Source organism: Cavia porcellus, unplaced genomic scaffold (genome assembly GCF_034190915.1).
Source record: "Cavia porcellus strain 051 isolate PalLab524CR breed Dunkin Hartley unplaced genomic scaffold, mCavPor4.1 scaffold_4, whole genome shotgun sequence".
Taxonomy (NCBI): Eukaryota; Metazoa; Chordata; class Mammalia; order Rodentia; family Caviidae; genus Cavia; species Cavia porcellus.
The window spans coordinates 85,393,783-85,406,150 of NW_026947487.1; the positions used below are offsets into that span (position 1 = coordinate 85,393,783).

The 12,368-nt window shown below is 39.1% G+C and overlaps 1 long non-coding RNA gene across 3 annotated transcripts in view; it reads left to right on the plus strand.

Moving 5' to 3' along the window:
* Positions 1 to 302: 302 nt before the first annotated feature.
* The window catches only part of LOC134475756 (uncharacterized), a 31,362-nt gene continuing 19,296 nt past the window's right edge, over positions 303 to 12,368 (plus strand). For 2 of the 3 annotated variants that reach the window (XR_010046988.1, XR_010046989.1), the window contains exons 1-2: positions 303 to 601; positions 880 to 932. This is a non-coding gene — a long non-coding RNA (uncharacterized LOC134475756). The remainder of the gene's footprint in view (positions 602 to 879; positions 933 to 12,368) is intronic. The other variant, XR_010046990.1, reaches the window with a different exon arrangement.

Consider the following 12,368-nt stretch of genomic DNA (forward strand, 5'->3'; position numbering starts at 1 on the left):
TATTTAGGCCCATTGCCCATTTTTGATTTTTTCTGTTGAGTTGTTGGAGGTCCTTATGTATTCCAGGTGTTAACTCCTTAACAGATGTGTGGCTTGCTATCATTTACTCCCATTCTGCACATCGTCCCTGTTCTTCGATTATTGAGTGGGCAGAAGCCTTTTAGTTTGATGTGATCTCCTTTGTGTCTTTTTGCTTTGGTTGTCTATACTTTGCGGGTTTTGTCTAAAAAGTTCTTGCCCACTCCAGTGTCCTAAAATATCTCCTCCATGTTTTTACTCTAATCTCTCAAGTTCTCCACGGTGAGTTGGCTTTTTAATTGGCGAGAGGTCAGTCTCCTCCCCCTGCACCTGGCCATCAGCTCTCCTGGCATCACTTGTTGGAAACACCCTCCTCTCCCCAGTGCTTGCTCTTTGCACCTGTGGGGTGTTTGTAATTGCGGTTTCATTTCCTTTCATAGGCAGGGCTCTTCAGGCTACGTGTTTTTTTTACACGAGCTTTGGTAATTTATGTCATACGGATTTTTTCTCCCATTTCAGCTAAGGTTTCAAATTCATTAGCATAAAGTTATATTTGCTTTTCATCCTTAATATCTGTAGAAATGTAAGTGACTTAGCAGTCTCATTTCTGATGTTAGTAATTTGGGTCTTTTCTGTTAATCATGCTGGCCAGACTTTTATTAATTTTATTGATTTTCTCAAAGAACTATTTCCTGCTGTTTTTCACTATCCCTTTGCTTCCTGTTTCATTGATTTCCACTTTGATCTTTATTATTTCTTTTCTTCTGCTTAATTTGGATTTAATTTTCTCTTTTTCATTTTTAGTTTCTAAAGTAGAAGCAGAGTTTATTGATCTGAGAACTTGCTTCTTTTCTATTATAGGCGTTTATATACTTTTCTGTCAGTGTTCCTTTAGTGACACTCTGCAGTTTCAGGTAAGTTGCGTTTCCACTTTTATTTGGCTTCCATTTCAATTTTGTTTTTTGACTCGTGGATTATTTAGAGTGTATTATTTATTTTCCAAATATTTGAGGATTTTCCAGAGATCTATCTATTGTTTGTTTCAAATTTAATTTCTTTATGGTTAGAGAATTTTATGAATTGTGAAATAATTGACCCCGATGGCCCAGAGTAGACTTTTTTGGGTAACTATTCTGTACTTGAGAAGAATATTTTTCTTGTTGATGGCTTGAGTGTCCCATGAATGTGGGTTGTTCACTCTAACATCTTTGCTGATTTCCTATGTATCCTAATGTGTCCTGTTAGTTATTGAGAGATACTGAAATTTCTAACAATTTTGAATTTTTCTACTTTGATGACCACATTTTGAAAAGCCACTACCTAGGGAGTGCTCCTCATTCCCAAGGCAGGACATTCTGCTTGTCCGATGGGACTGCTTGGTACAGTGTTTCATTGCCAGTTCACTTTTCTGTCCTCTCACAGATCATTGTTTCCTAGATAAGTGATTGGGTTTTGTTATATTCACATAGAAAACACTCAAGAACTATTCTGATAATGTAAGAAAGATATTCAAGGGTCAGTCAGTGAACAAACAACAGAATTAAAATCATGAACAAGAATTCAGTGGAATCAGGACTGCAGCAAGAGGTGACAGTGAGAATACAAGGACTCTGGAAATTAACAAAAATAGCTGGGGCAGAAATGACTTCCTGCATGGTAAGTGAAAGCTGATGAGCACATCTGAGTTTTGTTAGCATCCAATCATAGGTGGGTCATATCCCTGATCCTCTCTGCTCCCTCCTTACCCCACTTCCAATGGCTCCGATAAAATATTGCTCCAGATCCAGGATATGGACCTCATGGACCTCATTTGAGAACTTCACGTGTACGCACAGATAACAAAGGTCTATTGCTTGGCACTGTGGTTGAACAGTAATGAAGGAGGGTTTCCCTTTGTCTGCAGTAAACAGAAGTAAGCCAGCTCATGAGAGAGGGAGGCATCATGCTTGGTGAAGGGAGTTTAGGGACAGAACCAAAGGTGTCCAGCAAGAATGCGAGGACACACGGGCGATTGAAACAGAGAGCAGTGCAAAAACAAAGCCAGAAGCAGACGGTTTGGGACAAAGCTTGAGAATGAGAAAAGGCTGCCAGAGATTCTTTATTTTTATTATTTACTTATTTTTTCTTAGTGCTTATTTGTAGTATATAATGATTATATTATTTGTTACATGTTCATAACAAATCTCAGTTTGATTTTCACCCCCTTACCCTCCCCTGTCTCTTGCTGTTTTTTTTTCAAAGTGGTGGTGGGGGCAGTAGGCTTCAATGGACAGAGAGTGGCCGTGGTAGACAAGGTTTAATCTTGAGAGGTAGTACATTTGGTGTCATTCTGCGGCGGTGACATAAAGAGGTTCAATCAATGCTTAAAGACCCAACTTTACAAAACCAAGACAGATGGTGAGCAGCTGTCACTGAATGAATGGGGAGAAAAATGTAAACTTGATGAAGCATTTTATCTCCCATCTGTTTCCCTCTGCAGTTTCAACTTGATGCCATAAATCCAAGTTCTCCACTTTCCCTCTTCAGGCTGCCCAGGTTACCTCTGTCTGAGAAGTGGATAGGCAGCCAGACTGTTTTGGAAGTGATCTGTTCAGCCAAGATGTCGAGTTTAGAGCTTTCAAAAATGCAGCCTCCTTGTTTTTGTTGTCAGATTATATTCATGTTTTCCTGCCCTGGGCTTGAACTTTGCAGGTACAGTGTCCTCATAAAGTGACAGGAAAGAATTCATTCACTACTATTGTGTTCAAATGTTTTCTTAAGCCACTTAGACACTTAAATCTGCTGGTGTGTACTAATGTGTGAGTTTATTCAGACCTTTTTTCTAGGTATTTGGGATACAGAGATAGGAAAGAAAATGAATAGACACTATTTAGTTACCTACTCAGCAGTTAATGATTTCTGATAAATCCATGGGCTACCTATGGGTTTGCTGGACTTGCCTGGAAGCAGATGTGTTCAGCTGGCTGCTGGACTGACCCAGTGTAGCTGCACCTCTGTGTCTAGTGCCCCAATGTTCATCCATGTGGCCTTTCTTGTTTCTTGTGGTATCTCATCATTCCGTAGTCTATTGCAAGTTTCTTTGCATTACTATAGAGAAAGTAAAAATTCCCAGGCTTCTAAAAGGAGAGGACCAGAAGTGGCATCATTTCTGCTGCATTTTCTTCATCAGAGTGGCACAGTACCCGTCTTTATTCAAGAGGAAAGGCAATGGACTTGCTAGGTGAGGTAGCTCACATTTATTCAGCTCATGGTGGCCCTTTTTGCAAAGTGTCCATCATTAAAACTACACTTCAGTGAATACTTTGTGTCAGACAGCAGGCCACACACCTGAGATGTACTGTATTATTATCATTTTGTGAGCTCCTCAGACATAAAATTCTCATACCCAGTGAAGGAGGGATCATTCTCTTCCCCATTTGTAAGCAAGCAAGTGGAGGCTAGTGGAGGTTAAATAAATCATCCCAGATCAACAATCTCATAGATTGTTAAGGTTTGAATTCCTTGGAGTCTGACTTTTTTTGTGCTATGACAGGCAGTGAGTAAAATCACTAAAATGTCAATATGTAGCATCAGTATGAGGCAAGAGATTAGGGCACAGCAAACCAGCTGGGCAACTGGATGCAGTCTGTCAATTATAGAGTAGTATCGTGTACAGGCTGCATGCACAGAGCAGCTTGGGAACCCAGATGACAGTTGTTGCAGTCAGTATTTACATGAGGAACATTTAATGCCGGACACAGAAATTTACAAGATTAGCTGACAATATCAACCCATAGAGTCAAAGGCAGAAGGGTGCAAGTGATCTGAAGAATGCACTTACTTTTCTGGCCTGCTCCATTAGCTGTTATTATCTTCTACCCATATCCCCCTCCTAACATCTTCATGTTAACCTCATAAAAGGCACCATCCTGTCTCAGGGCACTAAGGTTTTAAGGCTTTGACCAGTTGCTTCACATATGAGAAGAATGAGTTAAGAACAGATGCATGAGCAGCACAGCATAGATGCAGGATATAGCATGCTGACAGGAGACAGGGTGTTTATGGTCTTTAGCCACAGGGTGTGGGTGGATGGAAGGCTTAGTCATAGTTGGGAAATCAAACACATAGAGGAGAAAGGGTACCGCCTTGTAGCCTGGTAACATCAGAAAGAGACCTGTGAGCTGATGACTCATTTTCCTCTGCAGAAGCTGGCACACACAAGTATTTACTTTATGAGGGTCCTAATAGACTCAGAAAGATTCTGTAATGGTGCTGTGATTAAGAATGTCTGCTCTGATTTATGTGCTGCCAAATGAGTGGGATCCGTCAGAACTTAAGAAACTGCTCAGCAGAATGAAGGCAGTCATTTCTGAAGTGGGTTATTAACTTATTAGTGGCTCTCTTGTTTTTTATTTGCCTCATATCTGGGTATATGGTTGGGGGACCTTGGGGATGGCAGCTGAGATTGGAATACTTTACATAGAGTGCTTCCCACTACTTTGGTTCATTACCATCACTCGCCTTCATGGTTCATCAAGGGATTGGGAGCCTGGCAGGGAGGAGCGGGAGTGGGAGATCACTTCACATGTGTGCTTAGTCCTGCCCTGTGTGTGAGGTCTGCATGCGGTGCTATGCAAGGGGAAAAGGCTCGTGCAAGGGCTGGTTTCCACACAGTTCATTAAGGATGTCTGTGTGCTATTCTAAAACAGTACTGCTGCTGTGACTGCTACTCAATTCATAAAAGTAACAGTGAAAACAGTGATTAACATTTGTTTCCCAATTTTCAGCCTGTATTACAATGGGCTGGGCAGCTTATGCTTACTGTTTTGCATCCGCATTTGCTTTTACAGATGAGAAAACAGATTTCTCAGTTCCACCCCTTTAAGTCTTGGATCAAACACCAAGGTTTAAGCTTTGTTTTCTATGCTGAGAACTGAAATTGCTGTTGCATGCTGTATGCTGGCAAATAGGACTGTTAGTACACGCTTTCTTTTCTTTATTTCTCCCTTTCTTTTGACTGAGGATTTAACTCAGAGACTTACTGAGCTACATCTCTAGGCTTTTAAAAATTTTTTAAATTGTACAACAGCATCTCTCTAAATCTCTAGATTGCCTAGAACTAGAGATCCTCCTGCCTCAGTTTCCCAGGGTGGTGGGATTACAGGTGTGTGCCTCCATGGCCCTGATGAATAGACCTTTAAATAGCTCCTCATTATTTCCACACCATTTTTTTGGTTCTTTCTTTCTTTTTTTTTTGTCTTTTTCCTTTTTATCGGTACCAGGGATCGAACTCATGACTGTCTGTTTGCAAGGCAGGCGCTTATGCCGCTGAGCTAAATCCCCAGCCCCTTTTTTGGTTATTTCTATTGCTTGTGTACAACAACTACATATGTATGGTTCTGAGCATCATCCCCGCCCCCCGTGTGGTTCAGTCAGATTAGGGAGCTTATGGGAGTAATTAGAGTTGACCACCAGGAAAAATCTGGTCCCCAAAGACACAGAAGAGACCACAAAAAGCATGTCGGCTTATTTGAATCATCTTTTTCTCTGAAGCCAGGCTGGCCTTTGCCAATAAGAGGTGAACATTTTGAAACTACACACGAATCAATACTTAGCTAAAGGTAATAGGTAGTATTAATCACAGAGAAATCTGTTATGCAGGGAAATATAGCAGGCTAAGTAGGAAGGTTGGTCGGTAATGCAAAGAACACACACTCTGCAATATAATGGACACTCACTTGTGTTTTATCTCCACATCATATCTGTGACTTTGAGCAATTCTCTTGATCATTCTGAGCGTCAGTTTCCTTTTTTTTTTTTTAAATGCACCACTTTGGGCTGGGGATTTAGCTCAGCAGCATAAGCGCCTTCCTTGCAAGTGTGCGGTCATGAGTTTGATCCCTGGTACTGATAAAAACGAAAAAGACAAAAAAAAAAAAAAATGCACCACTTTATACATAGGTGTGTTCTGAGGACACTGCTGATACTACGTCAAAGTTTTCCACTACTCAGGTATTATGATAACTGCTCTCAGTGTGTGTGTGTGTGTGTGTGTGTGTGTGTGTGTGTGTGTTCATGATTCTATTGATGTTTGGAGGATTTACTTTGGAAATAACACCATCAATTTCTGCTTTTATGTTTTCCTTTTATCCTTCTCCACATTTTGGTGGTTATCGAAGTTGTTTTTGGGCACAACAGGCTGCCCTTGCTCTAACTCAAGATAGAGGGGCTGTGACTGGTGGTTGCTGTGGAACTCTTGAGGAGTGAGGAGAATGCTCCAGGATGTTGTGGAATAAAAGGAAAGAATTCAGGCAGAAGCAGAATTCAGAAGGGACTGCATTTTTAGGATTGTTCACCCAGATGTTCTTACCCATGTGAGATCCACCCTTTTTCTGTGCTGGACTAGTTTTGGGTAGGGCTCACTGTGGGGCATGGTTTTTCTCCTTAGGCCCACATTGGCTGGCTCTCCAGTGAGTGTGGCTTCTTCTTCTTCTTGGCCTAAGTAGCCTGGTTTTCTTATTTTTGTTGGATTCCTTTCTCTATGAGCTTCAAGTCTCACGTCACATCATTCCCAGGTCCAAGGGACCCACTTCCTCCTTTTTCTCTTCCTCATGTTGCTATATTCCAGTACCTGGACCCCAAATCTTGGAGAGGCTCTTTCTCTCTGCTGCTCACCTGTTCGCTATCTTTCCCGAAGTTGTTGTTGCTTTTGATTTAGAAAGAAAATTAAAAATGTGGATGTGCCATTTCAATAAATCTCCACAATACCTTAAGACATTGTTGTTCATATCTGTTCAGTTAAATGAATACTTGAATGTCTGTTTTGTGCAAAGTTAGCATCTAGGTATATAAATAAAAATGCAGTTCTTGGTCTTGACAGTCTCCTAGTATGGTGTGTAAACCAATTATATAATCAGAATATTTCATAGACAAGCAGCATGATATCACACATCTATGATCTCAGCATTCTGGAAAGCTGTGGCAGGAGGATTGAATTGGGCCCTGCATTAGCAACTTAGTGAGACCCTGTCTTAAAATAAAAAATAAAATTACAAAGGGCTTAGGATGTAAGACCAGGACAAAGGCTCTGAGTTGAACTGTAGTACTAAAAAAAATGCTGGGAGAGGGATAATATTTGGGGAAAGCTTCTGGATGTGGCACTTGTGTTGAATGAATATCATCCAAAGCAAAATATCATCCAAAGCAAAAAAGAAGGGCAGTGCATTTCAGGTAAGGAAGTCAGCATAAGGAAATGAGAAGTTTTGTGTGTTTTACCAGAATTTGTGGGAAAGAGTTTAGAGTTATCAGAGAACAGAGCACAAAGTTACTAGAGAATAGAGGACAAAGAAAGGCATTTTGAACATGAAGAAGGGAGAGTAGAGAGGACAGACCAGAGCTGGAATTGTTACTTTAGGCACCAACAGGTCCTACCTGGTGAAATTGCCTGTCCAGTGCAGTAATAGTAGCCTCCCCTTATTTGTGGGCCATACATTTCAACACCAAACTGCAGACAGTACTGAACCCTGTATATACCTGATATTTCTCTTCATAGACACTAATGTATGTGCCATTTACAGGAAGGACTGGAGGACTTCTCTTTGATTGCTGTCACTTTGAATTTCCAGTATCACTACTATTCTTTTGGGGAACATCATTTTATTTTATTTTTTTTGGTGCCAAGGATAGAACTCACCAGCTTGTATTTGCTAGGCAGGCGCTTGTGCCATTGAGCTGAGTCCCCAGACCCATGGGGGCCATTATTAAGTAAATGAAGGTTTCTTGAACACAAGTGCTGTGGTACTGCTGTGGTTTACCTGGTAACTGAGACTCCTACTTAGTGACTAATAGGACAGCAGTGTACACAGTGCAAATACCTTGGACAAAATGATGACTTAAGTCCTGGGCAGGTCTGTGTGAGAGACTGTTGTGGAATCTTAATACATAGACATGAAATGGAAACTTGGTTAGAAAGTATTGACAGGCCCTGTCTCAAAATAAAAAATAAAAATAGACTGAGCATGTAGCTTATTGTGAAGGGCCCTGGGTTAAATCCTCAGACATACACACACACACACACACACACACACACACACACACACACACACACACACGGAGTCAGGAAGCTTAGTTTCTGTGCTAGTTATGCCATGCATTGTGCAGAAACTTGAGCATGAGAGACTGGTTACCTAGTCTGAGCATCAGGCTTTCTATCTGTTCTGGCTGAAATGAAGGCCTTGTGTTAAGAGATCCCAATGAGTCCATAATCCCAGCTACTCAGGAAGCTGAAGCAGAAGGATCCCAAGTTCAAGGTTAGTTTGGCAACTTAGTGGGACCCTGTCTCAAAACAGAATACAAAGAGCTGAGGAAAAGCTCTGTGGTAGAGTGCTTGCACAGCATGGTTGATGCCCTGAGTTCAGTACCAAGAAATAAGAGAGAGAGAGAGAGAGAGAGAGAGAGAGAGAGAGAGAGAGAGAGAGAGAGAAACCAGGATTTATTAAGGTATGTCTTAGTCAAAGTAGGTAGAAATCTTGAAGACATAGGGGTAGGCAGAGAATTCATGAGCAAAAATCAAACTGCACGGGAAATATGTCCCAGAATCAATAACTGGGATTTTGTGTTATTAAAAAGTTTTTGCATATCAAAAGAAATCTTCCCACAGAGTAAAAAGGAAACCCATAAATTTTGAAAAAAATCTTAGTCAACTGTCCCATGGACAAAAGACTTCTGTCTAGAATATATAAAAAATTAAAAAAACAGACCCCCGAACTTCAAAGACCCAATCCAAAAATGGGCATCTGAGATGAATACACAGTTCTCAGATGAACAAATACAAATTAAAAATAAATACATGAAAAAAATGTTCAGCATCCCCCAATTTAAAACCAAAGGTCTTGGTCAGACCCAAAAATACACAGTGCACCCTGCGGAAGTCAAAGGGGAGGAAGAATCTTAAAAAAGATGGCAGAAGATATTGTTAATAGTGTATCAGGATTTAAAACCCACATTACTCGTTCCACTCTGCCTAGATAGATTTTATTCTTTTTTTTTTGATAGATTTTATTCTGTCCCAATTTGTCTACTTGCATTAGATTTGAGGGCACAGACAGCTATTCCCAAAACATCAGGATATAGCACAATAATCATCTTTGATTTCCTATTTTCTTAATCTGGAGCCCTGTATGACTTATACTGTTTTATCATGATTGATCTTAGTTAAATCTGATTTGTTTGATTGCTGTTTGGTATCGACAGATTTTATTCAAAACTGATACGATTCATAGTATCAAGTCTGAGAGTATAGGCAACTACACTGAAGATGACAAGACTCTATGACACACATTCTGGCTTGATAACTGCCTGCTTTTGAAGTTTTATACTATATACAAAGTTCTGTTTTTGTTAATACTGTTACGTACTGATATATTCAATTATACTATGTCTGATGATATAGCCAATTCTATTGAAGATAACAAGAGACAACACAGGAACTATGGTAGAACTCCTTGTACAACGGTCTTAAATGTCTTTTTCATTTCTTGTGTTTATAGGAATATGTTTTGTTTTGTCTTGTTTTGTTTTGTTTCTCCCTCTAATATAGAAAGGATAGAAATACATGTTAAGACTCATGCATGTGTAGAATCTATAAACAGCTTATGAGAACTGATCTTATGACACATGATGAAATGAACAGATACTTTGAAGAAAAAGAGACACTAAAGTACCCAGTGCTGATCCTGGAATGTCATAATGTGAAACCCAGCAATAGTATTATTCTTTGTTCAGAGAGATGTTAGACTGCTTGGGTTTGTTCAATCTCAACATAATTGAAGATAAGGATAACTACATGTATGTTTAGGAGTATAGGATTGATAACCATATTTCTAAGTTTTTGTTGGATAGTTGAACAGAACTGGTTGCAGTCTCACTGTTTGAATCCCCACTTTATATGCTTCACTTTAGTATCTTGAATAACTATTTGTAGGAGGACAGTCTGTAATCATCGACTAGTGATTTCTTACTGTTTATTTTTTTTCTTTGAAAGTATGTATTATTTCTACTCATTTTTTGTTTTGTTTAGTCTTTCTTTAAATAAAAGAAAAAGACACTACAGTACCCAGTGATGATCCCGGAGTGTCACGATGTGAAGCCCACAAATACTATTCGTTTTTCAGAATGACTTTAGCCTGCTTTAGTTTGTTTAATCCCAACATAAATGAAGACATGGATAACTGCATGTATGTTTAAGTGTATAGGATTGACAACCATATTACTAAGTTTTTGTTGGATAGTTGAACAGAACTGTTTGCAGCCTCACTGCTTGAATTCCCACTTTATATGTTCCACTTTTTTATCTTGAACAACTATTTGTAAAAGGACAGTATGTAAATATCAGTGATTTCTTACTGTTTATTTTTTCTCTGAACGTATGTATTATTTCTACCCATTTTCTGTTTTGTTTAGTCTTTCTTTAAATGAAATTTAAAAAAATGGTAATTACTTACATAGGATATGATTTTGATTTATTAAATTACATACTGTAAAGATGTACCATTTATTGCATATTAAGCAGGCCTTGATAAAAATAGGTACTTGATATTTTATAATTTCAAAGCACTAAGACATATCTTTTTTTTTAAAGTACTTATTCCTAGTACTCTTTTTTTATTTTAAAGAGGGTAAAAGAAATCATAACAAAACACAGAACATATAACAGAACATAGTAGATCAGAAGAAAACAATGTAAGTGACACAAATTTCAAAAGTAGCCAACAGGAGATCAACATTACCTACCATAATGTCTCTTGTTTTCTTCTAAATAGTTCTCTATATCTTCACACACGATGACTCATACAAAACAAAATAGTATAAAACTGACTAAAACTAAGTAATGAAGGCATTACAGGCCTCAAAACCAGACAATAGGAAAATCAACATGTATCTTGAAATTAAATAATACAAAACAGACTAACACCACGCTAAACAGAGAATAAAAGCATTACTGGATTTCACAGCATGACAATAGGAAATCAGCAATTGATACCGTAATGTCTCTTTTTCTTCAAAGTAGCATTTATAGCATTACATATAATACAACCAATTCTCATAAACTGTTTAGGAGACGTTGTAGGCATGTATGAGCCTCTACATATACATCTATCCTTTCTACATTAGAGGGAAAAACAAAACAAAAGAAATCAAATTACTAGGAAAACAAGAAATACAAAATACAAATAAGTAACAATAGCAAGGAGCCCAAAGCAATGACGATATAGACCTTCAAAACAAGATGAGGTTGGGACTTAGGACACTTTAAACCAAGCAACCTGGTCACCTCCCTTGTAAGCAGCCATGGCTCCGGCTACCTGCGGCTGCCCCAGGGAGACAACCATCCAGTGTCTCCCGTGATCCACACCATGTTGGAACTTAGGGTGCTGTGAAACCAAGCAACCCACTAGCCTCCCTGGTAGGCAGCTGTGGCTCAAGTGAATGGTGGGCAACCCAGGGAGAGAACCAGCCAGCCAGCATCTCCTGAGATTCCCACCATGTTGTAATTTAGGGCACTGGGCAACAAAGCAACCCACTTGCCTCCCTGGCAAGCAGCCATGAGCCTACCAGCATGCAGGCTGAGAATCAAACATCTCTTTCCCTGCTCATTGGCAAATGGGAGCCAGAGGTCTGAGCATCTCTTGGGAGGTTGACCGTATGCAATATAGCAAATAAGGGGAATTTCCTTCTACCATTTCTTTCTTTCTTTTTTTTTTTTTTTAAATCAGTACCAGGGATGGAATTCACGACCGAATTCACGAATTCACGTGTGCTTGCAAAGCAGATGCTTATGCTGCTGAGCTAAATCCCCAGCCCCTACTACCATCTCTTTGAAGGCAAATATTGTTATCACTGTCTTGCTTTGTTCTGATTAATTGTATTGCTTTATTCAATATTCTGTTTTGAAAAGTTCTATAATGTTCTGTATTTCGTTTGATTTTGCTGTACCTGATTGAAAAAACAACTACTGTGAAGATAACAAGATATACTATGGTACCTATTACTGTTATCCCGGTAATCTGCTGTGATGTTCTGTACCAGTTACACTGCACTGTCTCAACTGGCTTTGTTCTGTCTTGTTCTGTTGTGTTTTACACCTTCAAAATAATAAAAAATTAAAAAGAAAAAAACCAAGGTGATAGGAACATAACTAAGTTTGTTATTTTACATAGTAATCTTTAAGAGTTCCTCAGATCACCAGACACAAACATGCAAAACTGATCCAATTCTATGAATGTTAACTGTTTTATTCCAAGAACTAATAGAATTTGTAGCACAATCATCTTACCTATCCTGTGTGTTTATGCAAATTTAGATATTGTTTT